The sequence below is a fragment of the Hyperoodon ampullatus genome (assembly GCF_949752795.1).
Source record: "Hyperoodon ampullatus genome assembly, chromosome: 6".
NCBI classification, from domain to species: Eukaryota; Metazoa; Chordata; class Mammalia; order Artiodactyla; family Ziphiidae; genus Hyperoodon; species Hyperoodon ampullatus.
In genome coordinates, this window is record NC_136919.1 from 75,577,648 (window position 1) to 75,596,876 (window position 19,229).

A 19,229-nucleotide genomic window follows, 5' to 3' on the forward strand; every position below is an offset into this window, starting at 1 on the left:
GGGGAATTGAAATGCAGCCCTAATTGCTTGCACTTCTCCACGCCAGCTTGCTTGCATACAGAGGCCTGGAGAGGACTTTTCCAAGTCAAATCTCCCTAGCCAAGCCTCACTCGCCTGTAACCTGCCATATGCAGACAGAGGTCTAAGATTTATCTTACCTTAACCAAGAAGGAGCCAAAGAGTGGATGGAAGTCTTATGGCTTTGTTGCTCTATGTGGAAAAGAAACAGACTGAGTGAATTTATGTATGATCCCTCAGGAGAAAACATCTTTGTGCTATATTTCTTTTTGACCTGGAGACCCTGAAAGCAAGTTGGAAGAGGCAGTTCTTAAAGTCTGGATTGGTTTGAGTTTTGGGGAGAGCCTTGATTACAAAGAAAGAAATGCTTTATTTATATATACCAGATGTAATAGAGGATTCCCTGGTCTATCTGTCCAGGAACTAGGAGCCTCTGGTGAAAATCAGTTTGTCTCAGGTGGGAGTCATTCCTCATCGGTCAGCAGAGCCTGATAAGAACATTTCCTCCCCAGGATTTGCTGGGATCTGTGTGTTCCCTTCAAATGATGACAAACTAATTGCACTGGCTTCCTGTCCCGTGCACAGTCTTTCTGCAGAGAATGGGGGAGGTCAACCTTTCTGATGAGCCGGCTTGCTTTTCTTTGCTGACATGGACCAACAGTGTTGCACTTAACAGCTCTTACTGTAAGTGGTGCTGTTGGATCATTTTCCCATGTACACTTCCAATCGGTACCTAAGTGCATTTAGAGGATGATTTGTTATCAGAAGGATTGTTCCTTTTGACTCGTAGAATAATCTTTTTTCATATGATATTCTCTTCCTACTGAGATACGTGGAGACAGCTCTGCCTCCTTCTAGTTTGCAATCCTGAGATTTCTCTTAGAGGCAATAAAAAACTTAAAGCAATAGGGATGAGGTTTTGGTGCCTACTGGACATGCCTGTCCTAACCTAAGAGAGAAGCTGGGGGGTTTGAGGATGCCCAGGAGCTGTGGCAGACAATGGTGTAAATAGATAGTGTGGGGGAAATGGGGAGGGGACTACAAATTACAGAAAATGAAATGATCATTTATATATATAAGAAATTTTTTTTAAAAAGGAGCCTAGAAAGGTGCAGGAAAAAGAGAAGAGTTTTGCCTTGATGATTAGCCAGGAGAAGTCATTATGGGCTGACTACGTGTGTAAAAGCCATGTTTTTAAAAAATGTACATGTATAGCTACATGTATGTGTGTGTTATTTTTATAATTAGCAGATGGATTTACTTCATTTTTTCCCCTGGGCTTCTTCCCCAAGTTACTGTCCCCTGGCAGGCTCCGTTGCACTTAATGGCTCATCCCTGAACACTGAAGGACAGCTGAGCCTCATGACCCCTGCTCTGGGAGGGTTTGCAATGTAAACACTGCATCTCTAGGTAGCTCACTGCTTAGAGATAGTATGCCACATTTTAAAACTGTGAGTCCTTTGTGTTTTTCAGTGCTTATTTCATAAGCTTGAGAGACATTAGGCTTGTTATTATTTTTCATGGAGGAGTGAGCTTAGTTACTCTTGTAATTGATAAACTTGTTTTTCCTCCAGTGCCATCGGCCAAGGTTCTGTAGCAAGAATAAGAGGATGACCAATGGACCAGCATCTCCTGCAGAGCATACTTGGACCATTTTTTACACAATGAAAATACAAGGGCTTTAGTCTGGGGCAATCTGGCAGGAGAAGGCTGGTATACTTGGTTTCCTTCTGTCACACTTTTTGTGCAATGAATTAGACTTTTAAATCAGCAAATTCAGCGAGATGAGTTAGATCTTTGCACAAAAGCAGTGGAAGATTTCCAGCTGGTTGCGGATATGATATGGAAATGTCTTGCTAAATCAGGGTCTGGTGGAATGTTGCTCTCCTGGCAGCCAGGCTCTGTTTCTCAGCAAGCAATCTGTTGGTTGCATGTAGGATGGAGCGCGCTGAGAGCGTAAGCACCGTCTTGCTTGTGAAAGACCTGGTGGTTCAGATGTTTTACATTAGGAACTGGGTGTGGGTTTTTTCAAGTTAAACTAAAGCAGCAGTTCTAGTAGGAAGAAACTCCCTGATCTGTGTCTTCTGTTTCTGGATGCTCTTCCTCAGAGAGCCAGATTTCAGCAGAGAGAGTTGTTAATGGTGGACTTTGGGCAACTGAAACCGTATGGGAGGGATGACAAAGATGGAGTTATGTCATGATCTTCAACACTTTATTTAGAGGCTGTTGATGTTAGAATAATCAGTCAAGACAAACAAAGGCACTCACTTTGGATGAAAATTTTGCCTTCCCTTGCAATTTTAGATAACTGAGTTCTAAGCCTCACACAGCAACACATTTTCCTAACTGATGACTGATTTTTCTGGTTGTGCAAGCAGTGTCCAAATGATCAGGCAAATATCTGGCTTCAGAACAAATATTTTATACCATACTGAGCCAACCATCAGCACTTGCCAAGGTGAGGCTTGACCTCTCCTTTCCTTCCATCTTATAATTTCTGTTTATTAGGTATGAGCTTCCTCTTGATCCTGAGGATTGGCTCTGATGTAACCTGAGTGAAGCTCTTAATGTCCTTTTTCAGACAGAAACACAATTTGGCTCATTTTTCCTGAGTTCATCTTCGCATTTTCTTGCCTCTGGATTCCTGGGACTTTCCTGCTGGAGGGCTGGATGTTGCTGTGTTCAAGGCTGTGCTATATCCAGAACTTGAGGCATGGGGGGAGGGGGAGTGCTACTTAGGACTCAGGATACAAACTGGCAGGTGTTAAGGTGGGTGATCCTGGGTAACTCAGAACTGTCAGATTCCTGAGCGGGAGAACTAACTGCCCACACTCTTCCTGGCAATGTGCGTGTCCTTGGTTGAAAGAAGAGCCAGATGAGAATGTTGGATGAAAGGATGAAATTGATGTCCGTCATCATATTAAAAACAACTCAGATTGACTGGTCTTCTGATGGTGATCAGTGGCTGAACCTCGTAAACCTAAGTTAGGGCAGGTTCAAGGAAAAACCATGAGGTGGTTTTCTTTGTCACGTCCTATCTTGCCTTTCAGTTTCCTGTCCCCACTCCTCAAGGATGCCCCCTGCCCACCCCATCTGACTCTCCCTTTCAGTGCCTTGCCTTAAGAAGGAGAGTCAACAAATTTCCAAGTGTTAGCATGTATTTATTTTTTTATTTTTATTTTTTTTCTGTTTATTTTTTATTTTATTTTTTGCTTTATAACAAATTTAATCAGTTATACATATACATATGTTCCCATATCCCCTCCCTTTTGCGTCTCCCTCCCACCGTCCCTATCCCACCCCTCCAGGCGGTCACAAAGCACCGAGCTGATCTCCCTGTGCTATGCGGCTGCTTCCCACTAGCTATCTACCTTACATTTGGTACTGTATATATGTCCATGCCGCTCTTTCACTTTGTCACAGCTTACCCTTCCCCCTCCCCATATCCTCAAGTCCATTCTCTAGTAGGTCTGTGTCTTTATTACTGTCTTACCCCTATGTTCTTCATGACATTTTTTTTCTTAAATTCCATATATATGTGTCAGCATACAGTATTTGTCTTTCTCTTTCTGACTTACTTCACTCTGTATGACAGGCTCTAGGTCCATCCACCTCATTACAAATAGCTCAATTTCGTTTCTTTTTATGGCTGAGTAATATTCCATTGTATATATGTGCCACATCTTCTTTACCCATTCATCCGATGATGGACACTTAGGTTGTTTCCATCTCCGGGCTGTCGTAAATAGGGCTGCTATGAACATTTTGGTACATGTCTCTTTTTGAATTATGGTTTTCTCAGGGTATATGCCCAGTAGTGGGATTGCTGGGTCATATGGTAGTTCTATTTGTAGTTTTTTAAGGAACCTCCATACCGTTCTCCATAGTGGCTGTACCAATTCACATTCCCACCAGCAGTGCAAGAGGGTTCCCTTTTTTCCACACCCTCTCCAGCATTTATTGTTTCTAGATTTTTTGATGATGGCCATTCTGACTGGTGTGAGATGATATCTCATTGTAGTTTTGATTTGCATTTCTCTAATGAGTAAAGATGTTGAGCATCCTTTCATGTGTTTGTTGGCAGTCTGTATATCTTCTGTGGAGAAATGTCTGTTTAGGTCTTCTGCCCATTTTTGGATTGGGTTGTTTGTTTTTTTGTTATTGAGCTGCATGAGCTGCTTATAAATTTTGGAGATTAATCCTTTGTCAGTTGCTTCATTTGAAAATATTTTCTCCCATTCTGAGGGTTGTCTTTTGGTCTTGTTTATGGTTTCCTTTGCTGTGCAAAAGCTTTTAAGTTTCATTAGGTCCCATGTGTTTATTTTTGTCTTTATTTCCATTTCTCTAGGAGGTGGGTCAAAAAGGATCTTGCTGTGATTTATGTCATAGAGTGTTCTGCCTATGTTTTCCTCTAAGAGTTTGATAGTGTCTGGCCTTACATTTAGGTCTTTAATCCATTTTGAGCTTATTTTTGTGTATGGTGTTAGGGAGTGATCTAATCTCATACTTTTACATGTCCCTGTCCAGTTTTCCCAGCACCACTTATTGAAGAGACTGTCCTTTCTCCACTGTACATTCCTGCCTCCTTTATCAAAGATAAGGTGACCATATGTCCGTGGGTTTATCTCTGGGCTTTCTATCCTGTTCCATTGATCTATCTTTCTGTTTTTGTGCCAGTACCATACTGTCTTGATTACTGTAGCTTTGTAGTATAGTCTGAAGTCAGGGAGCCTGATTCCTCCAGCTCCATTTTTGTTGTCAAGATTGCTTTGGCTATTCGGGGTCTTTTGTGTTTCCATACAAATTGTGAAATTTTTTGTTCTAGTTCTGTGAAAAATGCCAGTGGTAGTTTGATAGGGATTGCATTGAATCTGTAGATTGCTTTGGGTAGTAGAGTCATTTTCACAATGTTGATTCTTCCAATCCAAGAACATGGTACATCTCTCCATCTATTTGTATCATCTTTAATTTCTTTCATCAGTGTCTTATAATTTTCTGCATACAGGTCTTTTGTCTCCTTAGGTAGGTTTATTCCTAGATATTTTATTCTTTTTGTTGCAATGGTAAATGGGATTTCACTTTCAGATTTTTCATCATTAGTATATAGGAATGCCAGAGATTTCTGTGCATTAATTTTGTATCCTGCAACTTTACCAAATTCATTGATTAGCTCTAGTAGTTTTCTGGTAGCATCTTTAGGATTCTCTATGTATAGTATCATGTCATCTGCAAACAGTGACAGCTTTACTTCTTCTTTTCCGATTTGGATTCCTTTTATTTCCTTTTCTTCTCTGATTGCTGTGGCTAAAACTTCCAAAACTATGTTGAATAAGAGTGGTGAGAGTGGGCAACCTTGTCCTGTTCCTGATCTTAGTGGAAATGGTTTCAGTTTTTCACCATTGAGGACGATGCTGGCTGTGGGTTTGTCATATATGGCCTTTATTATGTTGAGGAAAGTTCCCTCTATGCCTACTTTCTGCAGAGTTTTTATCATAAATGGGTGTTGAATTTTGTTGAAAGCTTTCTCTGCATCGATTGAGATGATCATATGGTTTTTCTCCTTCAATTTGTTAATATGGTGTATCACGTTGATTGATTTGCGTATATTGAAGAATCCTTGCATTCCTGGAATAAACCCCACTTGATCATGGTGTATGATCCTTTTAATGTGCTGTTGGATTCTGTTTGCTAGTATTTTGTTGAGGATTTTTGCATCTATGTTCATCAGTGATATTGGCCTGTAGTTTTCTTTCTTTGTGATATCCTTGCCTGGTTTTGGTATGAAGGTGATGGTGGCCTCGTAGAATGAGTTTGGGAGTGTTCCTTCCTCTGCTATATTTTGGAAGAGTTTGAGAAGGATAGGTGTTAGCTCTTCTCTAAATGCTTGATAGAATTCGCCTGTGAAGCCATCTGGTCCTGGGCTTTTGTTTGTTGGAAGATTTTTTATCACAGTTTCAATTTCAGTGCTTGTGATTGGTCTGTTCATATTTTCTATTTCTTCCTGATTCAGTCTTGGCAGGTTGTGCATTTCTAAGAATTTGTCCATTTCTTCCAGGTTGTCCATTTTATTGGCATAGAGTTGCTTGTAGTAATCTCTCATGATCTTTTGTATTTCTGCAGTGTCAGTTGTTACTTCTCCTTTTCCATTTCTAATTCTATTGATTTGAGTCTTCTCCCTTTTTTTCTTGATGAGTCTGGCTAATGGTTTATCAATTTTGTTTATCTTCTCAAAGAACCAGCTTTTAGTTTTATTGATCTTTGCTATCGTTTCCTTCATTTCTTTTTCATTTATTTCTGATCTGATTTTTATGATTTCTTTCCTTCTGCTAACTTTGGGATGTTTTTGTTCTTCTTTCTCTAATTGCTTTAGGTGCAAGGTTAGGTTGTTTATTCGAGATGTTTCCTGTTTCTTCAGGTGGGATTGTATTGCTATAAACTTCCCTCTTAGAACTGCTTTTGCTGCATCCCATAGGTTTTGGGTCGTCGTGTCTCCATTGTCATTTGTTTCTATGTATTTTTTAATTTCCTCTTTGATTTCTTCAGTGATCACTTCGTTATTAAGTAGTGTATTGTTTAGCCTCCATGTGTTTGTATTTTTTACAGCTCTTTTCCTGTAATTGATATCTAGTCTCATAGCATTGTGGTCGGAAAAGATACTTGATACAATTTCAATTTTCTTAAATTTACCAAGGCTTGATTTGTGACCCAAGATATGATCTATCCTGGAGAATGTTCCATGAGCACTTGAGAAAAATGTGTATTCTGTTGTTTTTGGATGGAATGTCCTATAAATATCAATTAAGTCCATCTTGTTTAATGTATCATTTAAAGCTTGTGTTTCCTTATTTATTTTCATTTTGGATGATCTGTCCATTGGTGAAAGTGGGGTGTTAAAGTCCCCTACTATGATTGTGTTACTGTCGATTTCTCCTTTTATGGCTGTTAGTATTTGCCTTATGTATTGAGGTGCTCCTATGTTGGGTGCATAAATATTTACAATTGTTATATCTTCTTCTTGGATCGATCCCTTGATCATTATGTAGTGTCCTTCTTTGTCTCTTCTAGTGGTCTTTATTTTAAAGTCTATTTTGTCTGATATGAGAATTGCTACTCCAGCTTTCTTTTGATTTCCATTTGCATGGAATATCTTTTTCCATCCCCTTACTTTCAATCTGTATGTGTCTCTAGGTCTGAAGTGGGTCTCTTGTAGACAGCATATATATGGGTCTTGTTTTTGTATCCATTCAGCCAATCTGTGTCTTTTGGTGGGAGCATTTAGTCCATTTACATTTAAGGTAATTATCGATATGTATGTTCCTATTCCCATTTTCTTAATTGTTTTGGGTTCGTTATTGTAGGTCTTTTCCGTCTGTTGTGTTTCTTGCCTAGAGAAGTTCCTTTAGCATTTGTTGTAAAGCTGGTTTGGTGGTGCTGAACTCTCTCAGCTTTTGCTTGTCTGTAAACGTTTTAATTTCTCCATCAAATCTGAATGAGATCCTTGCTGGGTAGAGTAATCTTGGTTGCAGGTTTCTCTCCTTCATCACTTTAATTATGTCCTGCCACTCCCTTCTGGCTTGTAGAGTTTCTGCTGAGAGATCAGCTGTTATCCTGATGGGGATTCCCTTGTGTGTTATTTGTTGTTTTTCCCTTGCTGCTTTTAATATGATTTCTTTGTGTTTAATTTTTGACAGTTTGATTAATATGTGTCTTGGCATATTTCTCCTTGGATTTATTCTGTATGGGACTCTCTGTGCCTCCTGGACTTGATTCACTATTTCCTTTCCCATATTAGGGAAGTGTTCAACTATAATCTCTTCAAATATTTTCTCAGTCCCTTTCTTTTTCTCTTCTTCTTCTGGAACCCCTATAATTCGAATGTTGGTGCATTTAATGTTGTCCCAGAGGTCTCTGAGACTGTCCTCTGTTCTTTTCATTCTTTTTTCTTTATTTTGCTCTGCATCAGTTATTTCCACTATTTTATCTTCCACCTCACTTATCCGTTCTTCTGACTCAGTTATTCTGCTATTGATCCCATCTAGAGTATTTTTTATTTCATTTATTGTGTTTTAAATCGATGCTTGATTCATCTTTAGTTCTTCTAGGTCCTTGTTCACTGTTTCTTGCATTTTGTCTATTCTATTTCCAAGATTTTGGATCTTGGAAATAGAATCTTGGATCATCTTTACCATCATTATTCTGAATTCTTTTTCAGGTAGACTGCCTATTACCTCTTCATTTGTTAGGTCTGGTGGGTTTTTATGTTGCTCCTTCTCCTGCTGTGTGTTTTTCTGTCTTCTCATTTTGCTTATGTTACTGTGTTTGGGGTCTCCTTTTTGCAGGCTGCAGGTTCGTAGTTCCCGTTGTTTTTGGTGTCTGTCCCCAGTGGCTAAGGTTGTTTTAGTGGGTTGTGTAGGCTTCCTGGTGGAGGGGACTAGTGCCTGTGTTCTGGTGGATGAGGCTGGATCTTGTCTTTCTGGTGGGCAGGTCCACGTCTGGTGGTGTGTTTTGGGGTGTCTGCGGACTTTTTATGATTTTAGGCCACCTCTCTGCTAATGGGTGGCATTGTGTTCCTGTCTTGCTAGTTGTTTGGCATAGGGTGTCCAGCACTGTAGCTTGCTGGTCGTTGAGTGAAGCTGGGTGCTGGTGTTGAGATGGAGATCTCTGGAAGATTTTCGCCGTTTGATATGATGTGGAGCTGGGAGGTCTCTTGTGGACCAGTGTCCTGAAGTTGGCTCTCCCACCTCAGAGGCACAGCACTGACTCCTGGCTCCTCAATTTGAGATGATTTGTTGTCTATTCATGTATTCCACAGATGCAGGGTACATCAAGTTGATTGTGGAGCTTTAATCCACTGCTTCTGAGGCTGCTGGGGGAGGTTTCTCTTTCTCTTCTTTGTTCTCACAGCTCCTGGGTCTCAGCTTTGGATTTGGCCCCGCCTCTGCGTGTAGGTCGCCGGAGGGCGTCTGTTCTTCGCTCAGACAGGACAGGGTTAAAGGAGCAGCCTCTTCGGGGACTCTGGCTCACTCAGGCCGGGCGGGAGGGAGGGGCACCTAGCATGTATTTAGCCTTCCAGGATTTCTATTTCCTAGGGAGCCCTAGGAGAAGAGCTGAGCACCCTAAGCTCCTAAGTAAAAATCTTAAAAGGTGGAATTTCTTATGACAAGGGGAGATATTTTGGGGGCACGTTGAGCTTTCCAGATGAGCTGGGAATGTGGATGCCTGCTTCTTTGATACCTGAAATATGCCTTCATTTTAGTAGGTTATTTGCACTTCCTCTTTTTCAAAATTTGGGACAATACTTGTAGTGGTTAGGTGATTTGAACCTGAGTTTTGCTATTTACCACCTGTGTGACCTTAGGTAAGTCACTTAATTGCTCCAAGCCTCAATTTCATCATGTACAACGGGAGTAATAATGATACCTTTTCAAAGAGTTTTTGTGCGCTTCTAACGGGGTAATACACATACAGATATATATATATGTATATATATATATATATATATATATATTTTTTTTTTTTTTTACACAGGATATTCTTTAAGGATATTAAAAAATCTAGAAACATTTAGTTGTCTTTAGGGAGATAAACAAGGGCAGGGCTGGAAAACTTCTCATTGCCCTTTTGTACTTTTTGGATTTGGAACCTTATGAATGTATAACCTACATACGATATTAAAATTAAAATGTCCCGATGTTGGGTTCAGAATGGCAGAGTAGAGGGACATGTGCTCATTCCCTCTTGTGAGAGCACTGGAATCACAACTAACTGCTGAACAGTCATCGACAGGAATACACTGGAACTCACCAAAACAGATACCCCACATCCAAAGACAAAGGAGAAGCCTCAGTGAGGCAGTGGGAGGGGCGCAATCACAGTAAGATCAAATCCCATAACTGCTAGATGGGTGACTCACAGACTGGAGAACACTTATACCACAGAAGTTCACCCCCTGGAGTGAAGGTTCTGAGCCCCACGTCAGGCTTCCCAACCTGGGGGTCCAGCAACGGGAGGAGGAATTCCCAGAGAATCAGACTTTGAAGACTAGTGGGATTTCATTGCAGGACTTTGACAGGACTTGGGGAAGCAGAGACTCCACTCTTGGAGGGCACACACAAAGTAGTGTGTGCATCAGGACCCAGGGGGAGGGAGCAGTGTCCCCATAGGAGACTGAACCAGACCTTCCTGCTAGTGTTGGAGAGTCTCCTGCAGAGGTGGGGGGGCGGCTGTGGCTCACCATGGGGACAAGGACAGTGACAGCAGAAGTTCTGGGAAGTACTCCTTGGTGTGAGCCCTCCTGGAGTCTGAGTCTGCCATTAGTCCCACCAGAACGCCTGTAGGCTCCATTGCTGGGTCGCTTCAGGCCAAACAACCAACAAGGAGGGAACTCAGCCTCACCCATCAGCAGACGGGATTAAAGTTTTACTGAGCTCTGCCCACCAGAGCAACACCCAGCTCTGCCCACCACCAGTCCCTCCCCTCAGGAAGTTTGCACAAGCCTCTCAGATAGCCTCATCCACCAGAGGGCAGACAGTAGAAGCAAGAAGAACTACAATCTTGCAGCCTGTGGAATGAAAACCACATTCACAGAAAGACAGACAAAATGAAAAGGCAGAAGACTATGTACCAGATGAAGGAATAAGATAAAACCCCAGAAAAGCAACTAAATGAAGTGGAGATAGGCAATTTTCCAGAAAAAGAATGCAGAATAATGATAGTGAAGATGATCCAGGACCTTGGAAAAAGAATGGAGTCAAAGATCGAGAAGATACAAGAAATGTTTAACAAAAACCTAGAAGAATTAAAGAACAAACACCTAGAAGAATTAAAGAACAAACAAACAGAGATGAACAATACAATAACTGAAATGAAAAATACGCTAGAAGGAATCAATAGCAGAATAACTGAGGCAGAAGAACGGATAAGTGACCTGGAAAACAGAATGGTGGAATTCGCTGCCACAGAACAGAATAAAGAAAAAAGAATGAAAAGAAATGAAGGTAGCCTAAGAGACCTCTGGGACAGTATTAAATGCATCAACGTTCACATTACAGGGGTCCCAGAAGGAGAAGAGAGAGAGAAAGGACCTGAGAAAATATTTGAAGAGATTATAGTCGAAAGCTTCCCTAACGTGGGAAAGGAAATAGCCACCCAAGTCCAGGAAGCGCAGAGAGTCCCAGGCAGGATAAACCCAAAGAGAAACATGATGAGACACATAGTAATCAAATTGACAAAAATTAAAGACAAAGAAAAATTATTAAAAACAACAAGGGAAAAACGACAAATAACATACAAGAGAACTCCCATAAGGTTAACAGCTGATTTCTCAGCAGAAACTCTATAAGCCAGAAAGGAGTGGCAGGATATATTTAAAGTGATGAAAGGGAAGAACCTACAACCAAGATTACTCTACCTGGCAAAGATCTCATTCAGATTCAATGGAGAAATCAAAAGCTTTACAGACAAGCAAAAGCTAAGAGAATTCAGCAGCACCAAACCAGCCCTACAACAAATGCTAAGGGAACTTCTCTAAGTGGGAAACACAAGAGAAGAAAAAGACCTACAAAAACAAACCCAAAACAATTAAGAAAATGGTAATAGGAACATACATATCAATAATTACCTTAAATATGAATGGATTAAGTGCTTCAACCAAAAGACATAGGCTCACTGAATGGATACAAAAACAAGAACCGAATATATATGCTATCTACAAGAGACCCACTTCAGATCTAGGGACACATACACACTGAAAGTGAGGGGCTGGAAAAAGATATTCCATGCAAATGGTAATCAAAAGATAGCTGGAGTGGCAATACTCTTATCAGATAAAATAGACTTTAAGAATGTTACAAGAGACAAGGAAGGACACTACATAATGATCAAGTGATCAATCCAAGAAGAAGATATAACAGTTATAAATATATATGCACCCAACATAGGAGCACCTCAAGACATAAGGCAAAAGCTAACAGCTATAAAAGAGGAAATTGATAGTAACACACTGATAGTGGGGGACTTTAACACCTCACTTACACCAAAAGACAGATCATCCAGACAGAAAATTAATAAGGACACACAGGTTTTAAATGATACAATAGACCAGATAGATTTAATTGATATTTATAGAAAATTCCATCTGAAAACAGCAGATTACACTTTCTTCTCAAGTGTATAAGGAACATTATCCAGGATAGGTCACATCTTGGGTCACAAATCAAGCCTCGGTAAACTTAAGAAAATTGAAATCATATCAAGCATCATTTCTGACCACAACGCTATGAAATTAGAAATAAAGGGAAAAAAACATAAAAAACACAAACACATGGAGGCTAAACAATATGTTACTAAATAACCAAGAGATCACTGAAGAAATCAAAGAGGAAATAAAAAAATACCTAGAGACAAATGACAATGAAAACACGACGATCCAAAACCTATGGATGCAGCAAAAGCAGTTCTAAGAAGTTTATAGCATTACAAGCCTATCTCAAGAAACAAGAAAAATCTCAAATAAACAATCTAACCTTACACCTAAAGGAACTAGAGAAAGAAGAACAAACAAAACCCAAAGTTAGCAGAAGGAAAGAAATCATAAATATCAGAGCAGAAATAAATGAAATAGAAACAAAGAAAACAATCACAAAGATCAATAAAACTAAAAGCTGGTTCTTTGGGAAGATAAACAAAATTGATAAACCTTTAGCCAGACTCATCAGGAAAAAGAAGAGGACTCAAATTAATAAAATTAGAAATGAAAAATGACAAGTTACAATGGACAATGCAGAAATACAAAGCATCCTAAGAGACTACTACAAGCAACTCTATGCCAATAAAATGGACAACCTGGAAGAAATGGACAAATTCCTAGAAAGGTATAACCTTCCAAGACTGAACCAGGAAGAAATCGAAAATATGAACAGGCCAATCACAGTAATGAAATTGAAATTGTAATTAAAAATCTTCCAACAAACAGAAGTCCAGGACCAGATAGCTTCACAGGTGAATTCTATCAAACATTTAGGGAAGAGCTAACACCCATCCTCTCAAACTCTTCCAAAAAATTGCAGAAGAAGGAACCCTCCCAAACTCATTCTACGAGGCCACCATCGCCCTGATTCCAAAACCAGAAAAAGGTACTACAAAAAAAGAAAATACAGACCGATATCACTGACGAAAATAGATGCAAAAATCGTCAACAAAATACTAGCAAACAGAATCCAACAACACATTAAAAGAATCATACTCCGTGATCAAGTGGGATTTATCCCAGGGATGCAAAGATTCTTCAATATACGCAAATCAATCAATGTGGTACACCATATTAACAAATTGAAGAAGAAAAACCATATGATCATCTCAACAGATGCAGAAAAAGCTTTTGACAAAATTCAACACCAATTTATGAGAAAAACTCTCCAGAAAGTGGGCATAGAGGGAATCTACCTCAACATAAGAAAGGCCATATACGACAAACCCAAAGCAAACATCATTCTCAATGGTGAAAAACAGCATTTCCTCTAAGATCAGGAACAAGATAAGGATGTCCACTCTCACCACTGTTATTCAACATAGTTTTGGAAGTCCTAGCCACAGCAATCAGAGAAGAAAAAGAAATAAAAGGGATCCAAATTGGAAAAGAAGAAGTAAAACTGTCACTGTTCACAGATGACATGATACTATATATAGATAATCCTAAAGATGCCACCAGAAAACTACTAGAGCCAATCAGTGAATTTGGTAAAGTTGCAGGGTGCAAAATTAATGCACAGAAATCTCTTGCATTCCTATACACTAACAACAAAGATCAGAAAGAGAAATTAAGGAAACAATCCCATTCACGATTGCAACAAAAAGAATAAAATACCCAGGAATAAATCTCCCTAAGGAGGTAAAAGACCTGTACACAGAAAACTATAAGATGCTAATAAAAGAAATCAAAGATGACACAAACAGATGGAGAGATATACCATGTTCTTGGGTTGGAAGAATCAGTATTGTGAAAATGACTATACTACCCACAGCAATCTACAGATTTGATGCAATCCCTATCAACTTACCAATGGCATTTTTTTACAGAACTAGAACAAAAAAAATCTTAAAATTTGTGTGGAGACACAAAAGACCCCGAATAGCCAAAGCAGTCTTGAGGGAAAAAAATGGAGCTGGAGGAATCAGACTCCCTGACTTCAGACTATACTACAAAGCTACAGTAATCAAGACAATATGGTACTGGCACAAAACCAGAAATATAGATCAATGGAACAGTATAGAAAGCCCAGAGATAAACCCATGCACCTATGGTCAACTAATCTACGACAAAGGAGGCAAGGATACACAATGGAGAAAAGACAGTCTCTTTGATAAGTGGTGCTGGGAAAACTGGACAGCTACATGTAAAAGAATGAAATTAGAACACTCCCTAACACCATACACAAAAATAAACTCAAAATTGATTAAATACCTAAATGTAAGACCAGACATAGAACACTTAGAGGAAAACAGGAAGAACACTCTTTTTTTTTTTTTTTTTGTGGTATGCGGGCCTCTCACTGTTATGGCCTCTCCCGTTGCAGAGCACAGGCTCCGGACGCGCAGGCTCAGTGGCCATGGGTCACAGGCCCAGCCGCTGCGTGGCATGTGGGATCTTCCCAGACCGGGGCACGAACCCGTGTCCCCTGCATCGGCAGGCGGACTCTCAACCACTGCGCCACCAGGGAAGCCCCAGGAAGAACACTCTTTGACACAAATCACAGCAAGATCTTTTTTGACCCGCCTCCTAGAGTAATGGAAATAAAAACAAAAATAAACAAATGGGACCTAATGAAACTTAAAAGCTTCTGCATAGCCAAGGAAACTATAAACAAGATGAAAGACAGCCCTCAGAATGGGAGAAAATATTTGCAAACGAATCAACATACAAAGGATTAATCTCCAAAATATATAAACAGCTCATGCAGCTCAGTGTTAAAAAAAGACAACCCAATCAAAAAATGGGCAGAAGACCTAAATAGACATCTCTCCAAAGAAGACATACAGTTGGCCAAGAGGCATATGAAAAGCTGCTCAACATCACTAATTATCAGAGAAAAGCAAATCAAAACTACAATGAGGTATCACCTCACACCGGTTAGAATGGGCATCATCAGAAAATCTACAAACAACAAATGCTGGAGAAGGCGTTAGGAAAAGGGAATCCTCTTGTACTGTTGGTGGGAATTTAAATATGGGGAACAGTATGGAGATTCCTCAAAAAACTGCATATAGAATTACAATATGACCCAGCAATCCCACTACTGGGCATATACCCAGAGAAAACCATAATTCAAAGAGACACATGCACCACAGTGTTCATTGCAGCACTATTTACAATAGCCAAGTCATGGAAGCAACCTAAATGTCCATCGACAGATGAATGTTTAAAGAAGATGTGGTACATATATACAATGGAATATTACTCAGCCATAAAAAGGAACGAAATTGGGTCATTTGTAGATATGTGGATGGACCTAGAGACTGTCATACAGAATGAAGTAAGTCAGAGAAAGACAGATATCGCTTATTAACACATATATGTGGAACCTAGAAAAATTGTACAGATGAACTGGTTTGCAACGCAGAAATAGAGATGGAGATGTAGAGAACAAACATATGGACACCAAGGGGGGAAAGTGGGGGGCGAGTGGTGGTGTGATGAATTGGGAGATGGGGATTGACATATATACACGAATTTGTACAAAATAGATAACTAATAAAACTAATTTAAAAGAAAAAAAATAAAATTAAAATGTCCCTAAATAACTTACCAGGAGTTTGGTTAGAATAAAGAAATGTCACCTTAATGGCGACTGTCTCTTAGTGCAGGTCACTGGTGAGTGCTTCATAGAGCTGGTCTCATTGAATCCTCACAAGTGTTGTATGGGGAAGGTGCTCTAGAGGGATTCATGGCTGGGATATCAAAGCAGGGGCTTTGGCAGCTACATTCTGTATGTGTAATAAGTTTGAATTATTTTTGTTATAAAATACTTCAACCATACAGGAAAATATGCAGAAGTATTTTTCTATAATTATTTAAAGTGTTCTTAAAGCATGGTCATAGAGCTTAGTATCCAAACTGGGATACTCTTGAGAAAGAAGGGCCTGCTGTTGATAATTATGCTGGTTTAACAAATGTAAATTCAACAGCCTCAGGCTAACTGGGTCATATGGGCACCTGGAAATCAAGCATTATTGTAACTGTTGAAGTCTCCCCTTGTGCCTCTTCCTGGCCCATGTTCTCCCCCATCCCCCAAGGCAACCATGATCTTGATATAGATGTGCACACTGTTGATGATTTATGTCCATACTACATATGGGTGCATCATAAACTGTACAAAGTATTCCTTTGTGTGTTTCCAAATGTTAGATAAATGGTACCTTATGTTGTCACTTTTTACTTCTTTTCCTGAAAAATTAAAGGAACTAGGGCCAAGGAATAATTATGTATTTGCTTTTGATTGGAGGCAACAGAAACTAATTCTGGCTAGCTTAAACCAGGGAGGGATTTCATAAAGATTATTGGGGCATCTTAAGTACCCCGTGACTGGGAAAGAGGAGTTCAGGACAGCTCCTGGGATCTGAGCAACAGGTAGGTAGGTAGGTACAGATTCAACCCCTCCCACACCTGTCATCAATATCAATATCAATATGGCCACAGTGGCCCCCAGTCTCTGTATGTCTGGGTTCCAATATTCGAATTCCAGAGACAGTAAGAGAATCCAGTTGGGCCAGGTGTCCTCCCTAGGTCAGCTTCCGGTATATGATCAAGAATGCAGGGTAATGCAGAAAGGACATAACCACCGAGAGCCTGTCCCATGGTATTGGGGCTATTTCCAGAGGAGGGGAAACTGTGAGTAGGGCATCTAAAGAAGTGACAACGATAGTGAGCAGAGAAAATTTGGTGATGAGAGGGAAATCTCTGTGTTTATGGTTTCTTGTGAAAAGGAATATAGAGAAAAACACTTGTCCATTTGGGAATTCCCTTCTGGCATTTCTGAGGGAAATTTATATGGACTCCCAAATTCTAGATTCTGAGAAATATCAGTTGAGAAATCCAGAAAACTGGAAGAAGAGTTATAATTCTCCTGTGAGAATTAAAGCTTAATAGTCCGTATAGAGACCTTACTGGTTTGAAGAAATACACTGACTTCAAGTTGAAAGCAAGAGCAGGAAATATTGATGCACAGAGACAAAGGTCAAGGTCAGCATTTTTGGGAACCGGGACATGAGCAGTGGAAGAGAAGCATCAGTGAGACTCTCTTGTGTCTGTTGCTCTAAGTGTCTTCATTGCTCTGTCCACTGCTGACAGTGAATAATTCTTGCAGATAAATATTAGTAAGTTTATAGACCTTAGGATACTTTTTACAAATTGTATTAGTGGTGTTCTAAGAAATACCAGGTTTTGGAAGCAAAATATGTCCTTAAATTGGCTATTCTGACAATTACTTCTCTGTAGTGCTCTTCACCTTGCCAGGAGATCCAAATATTGCATTATTTGAATTTTATTAGAACAGTTGATGCTTTGTGGGGTTAAAAATTTCATTTAAAGAATGAGAATCTTTAAATATTTGTGGAATTATCTTCCAATTTAAAAATTATTTTTATTTAGCATTTATTTTGTGTTAACGTTAATTTCTTTTTAATGTTTTCTATTATCCTGTGTCTATCAGGTAGAGATCATTTTTACAGGTTATTGAATTCAATAATCTTATCACAATTTTTTGGTTAATTATAATAATAAACCATACATTTGGTATTATATCTTGTTAAACAAAAGACCATGAAAACTTTTCATGTAATCCTATCACAGAAAAACGATTCTCTACTTATTATTATGGTCACATTATTTTTCAAAAACATGTAAGTACAAGTATTATGAAAATTACAGAATACTAACATGAATTCTGGAATTGCTGAGAATTCTCAGAAAGTCCATTTCCTAATTCTTGAATCCCAATGATTAAAATCTATCAGAAGTTTGGACACAGTAAAAGGGAATAACACCCTGTGTTGGACACCTGGCAGGGTCAATGATAAAACGTTACTGTTGAGCTCTGAGCTGCTGTGATGAACGACGTCCCTGAGTCAGTCACACTTGTTGGGGGTCTCAGATGCACAAACAGAACTGTTGTTGGATACAAATCTCCAGGTTGATTTTGGCTCCTACCGAAAGTTGGAAAAAATCAATTCCATGATAAATGAAAAGTGACTACTTTCTGGCTTCCAAGAAAACACTAGAAACAGGGAGAAGAAAAATGCCAAAACAGTGAAGGTACCCATGGGCATGGCTGTGAAGTTGGGAGCCATAGTTTAGTCTATGAAACTCCAACCACTGGCATCATTTTTGGGTTAAAACAGCATGTCCAGAAAATCCTAGGTTAAAATGCAGTGGTTGTGTGCATTGTTTCTCTATTTGCTTGAGTTACTTTTCAAATGTGTGTGTCCTCTGTAGGTGTACTCTGAGGGAATGGGGGAATGGTTGGAAGAATCTCACAGAGAAAATTAGCCTGGCAGGGTGCATAGAATTGTTGGGGATAGTAGTTCCTGGTTAAGTGTGTGAGTAAAACCTGAGCTGGACCTGGGCTGGCCTAGAGGGACTTGAGGATGGCATCAAACTGGCTGGGTCTGATAATACCGTATTTCACTACCAGTCATGCAAATTCACCCAGACTTCATGGTTGAAAAAAACCCATTCATAAGGCAGGAATACTGACTTGTATGGCAAGCCGTGTTATTTAGCTCCATGACATAGATGGATATAAAATAGCTTTTTAAAAAATGACTTTACATAGGAATGTTAAAATATTTATTCAGAGATTAGCCATATGTTGGGGGTCCCTTCCTAAAACCCAAACATAAAAACCACCAAAGGAAAATTCCATATAGACTATGATTGCAAATGACTAATGCAATATAATTTAAGTAAAACACGGAAAATACATTTCCTTTTTAATAAAGATCTAAATTGTGTTCCTTTTTGAAGCCTTTAGAAACAAAATTCAGCTGTTAAAAAGTGTTGAGATTCCTTTAGAAAAGTAAACTTTATTTGCCTTTTATAGAATAAAGAACTTTGATAAGACTCTAAAGTTTTAAATAATCTGTTACTGTATATCATTGATATTTCTAGATACTGTGGGGGACACACGGAAGTCAAATCTTCATTCTTGGCAGATCAG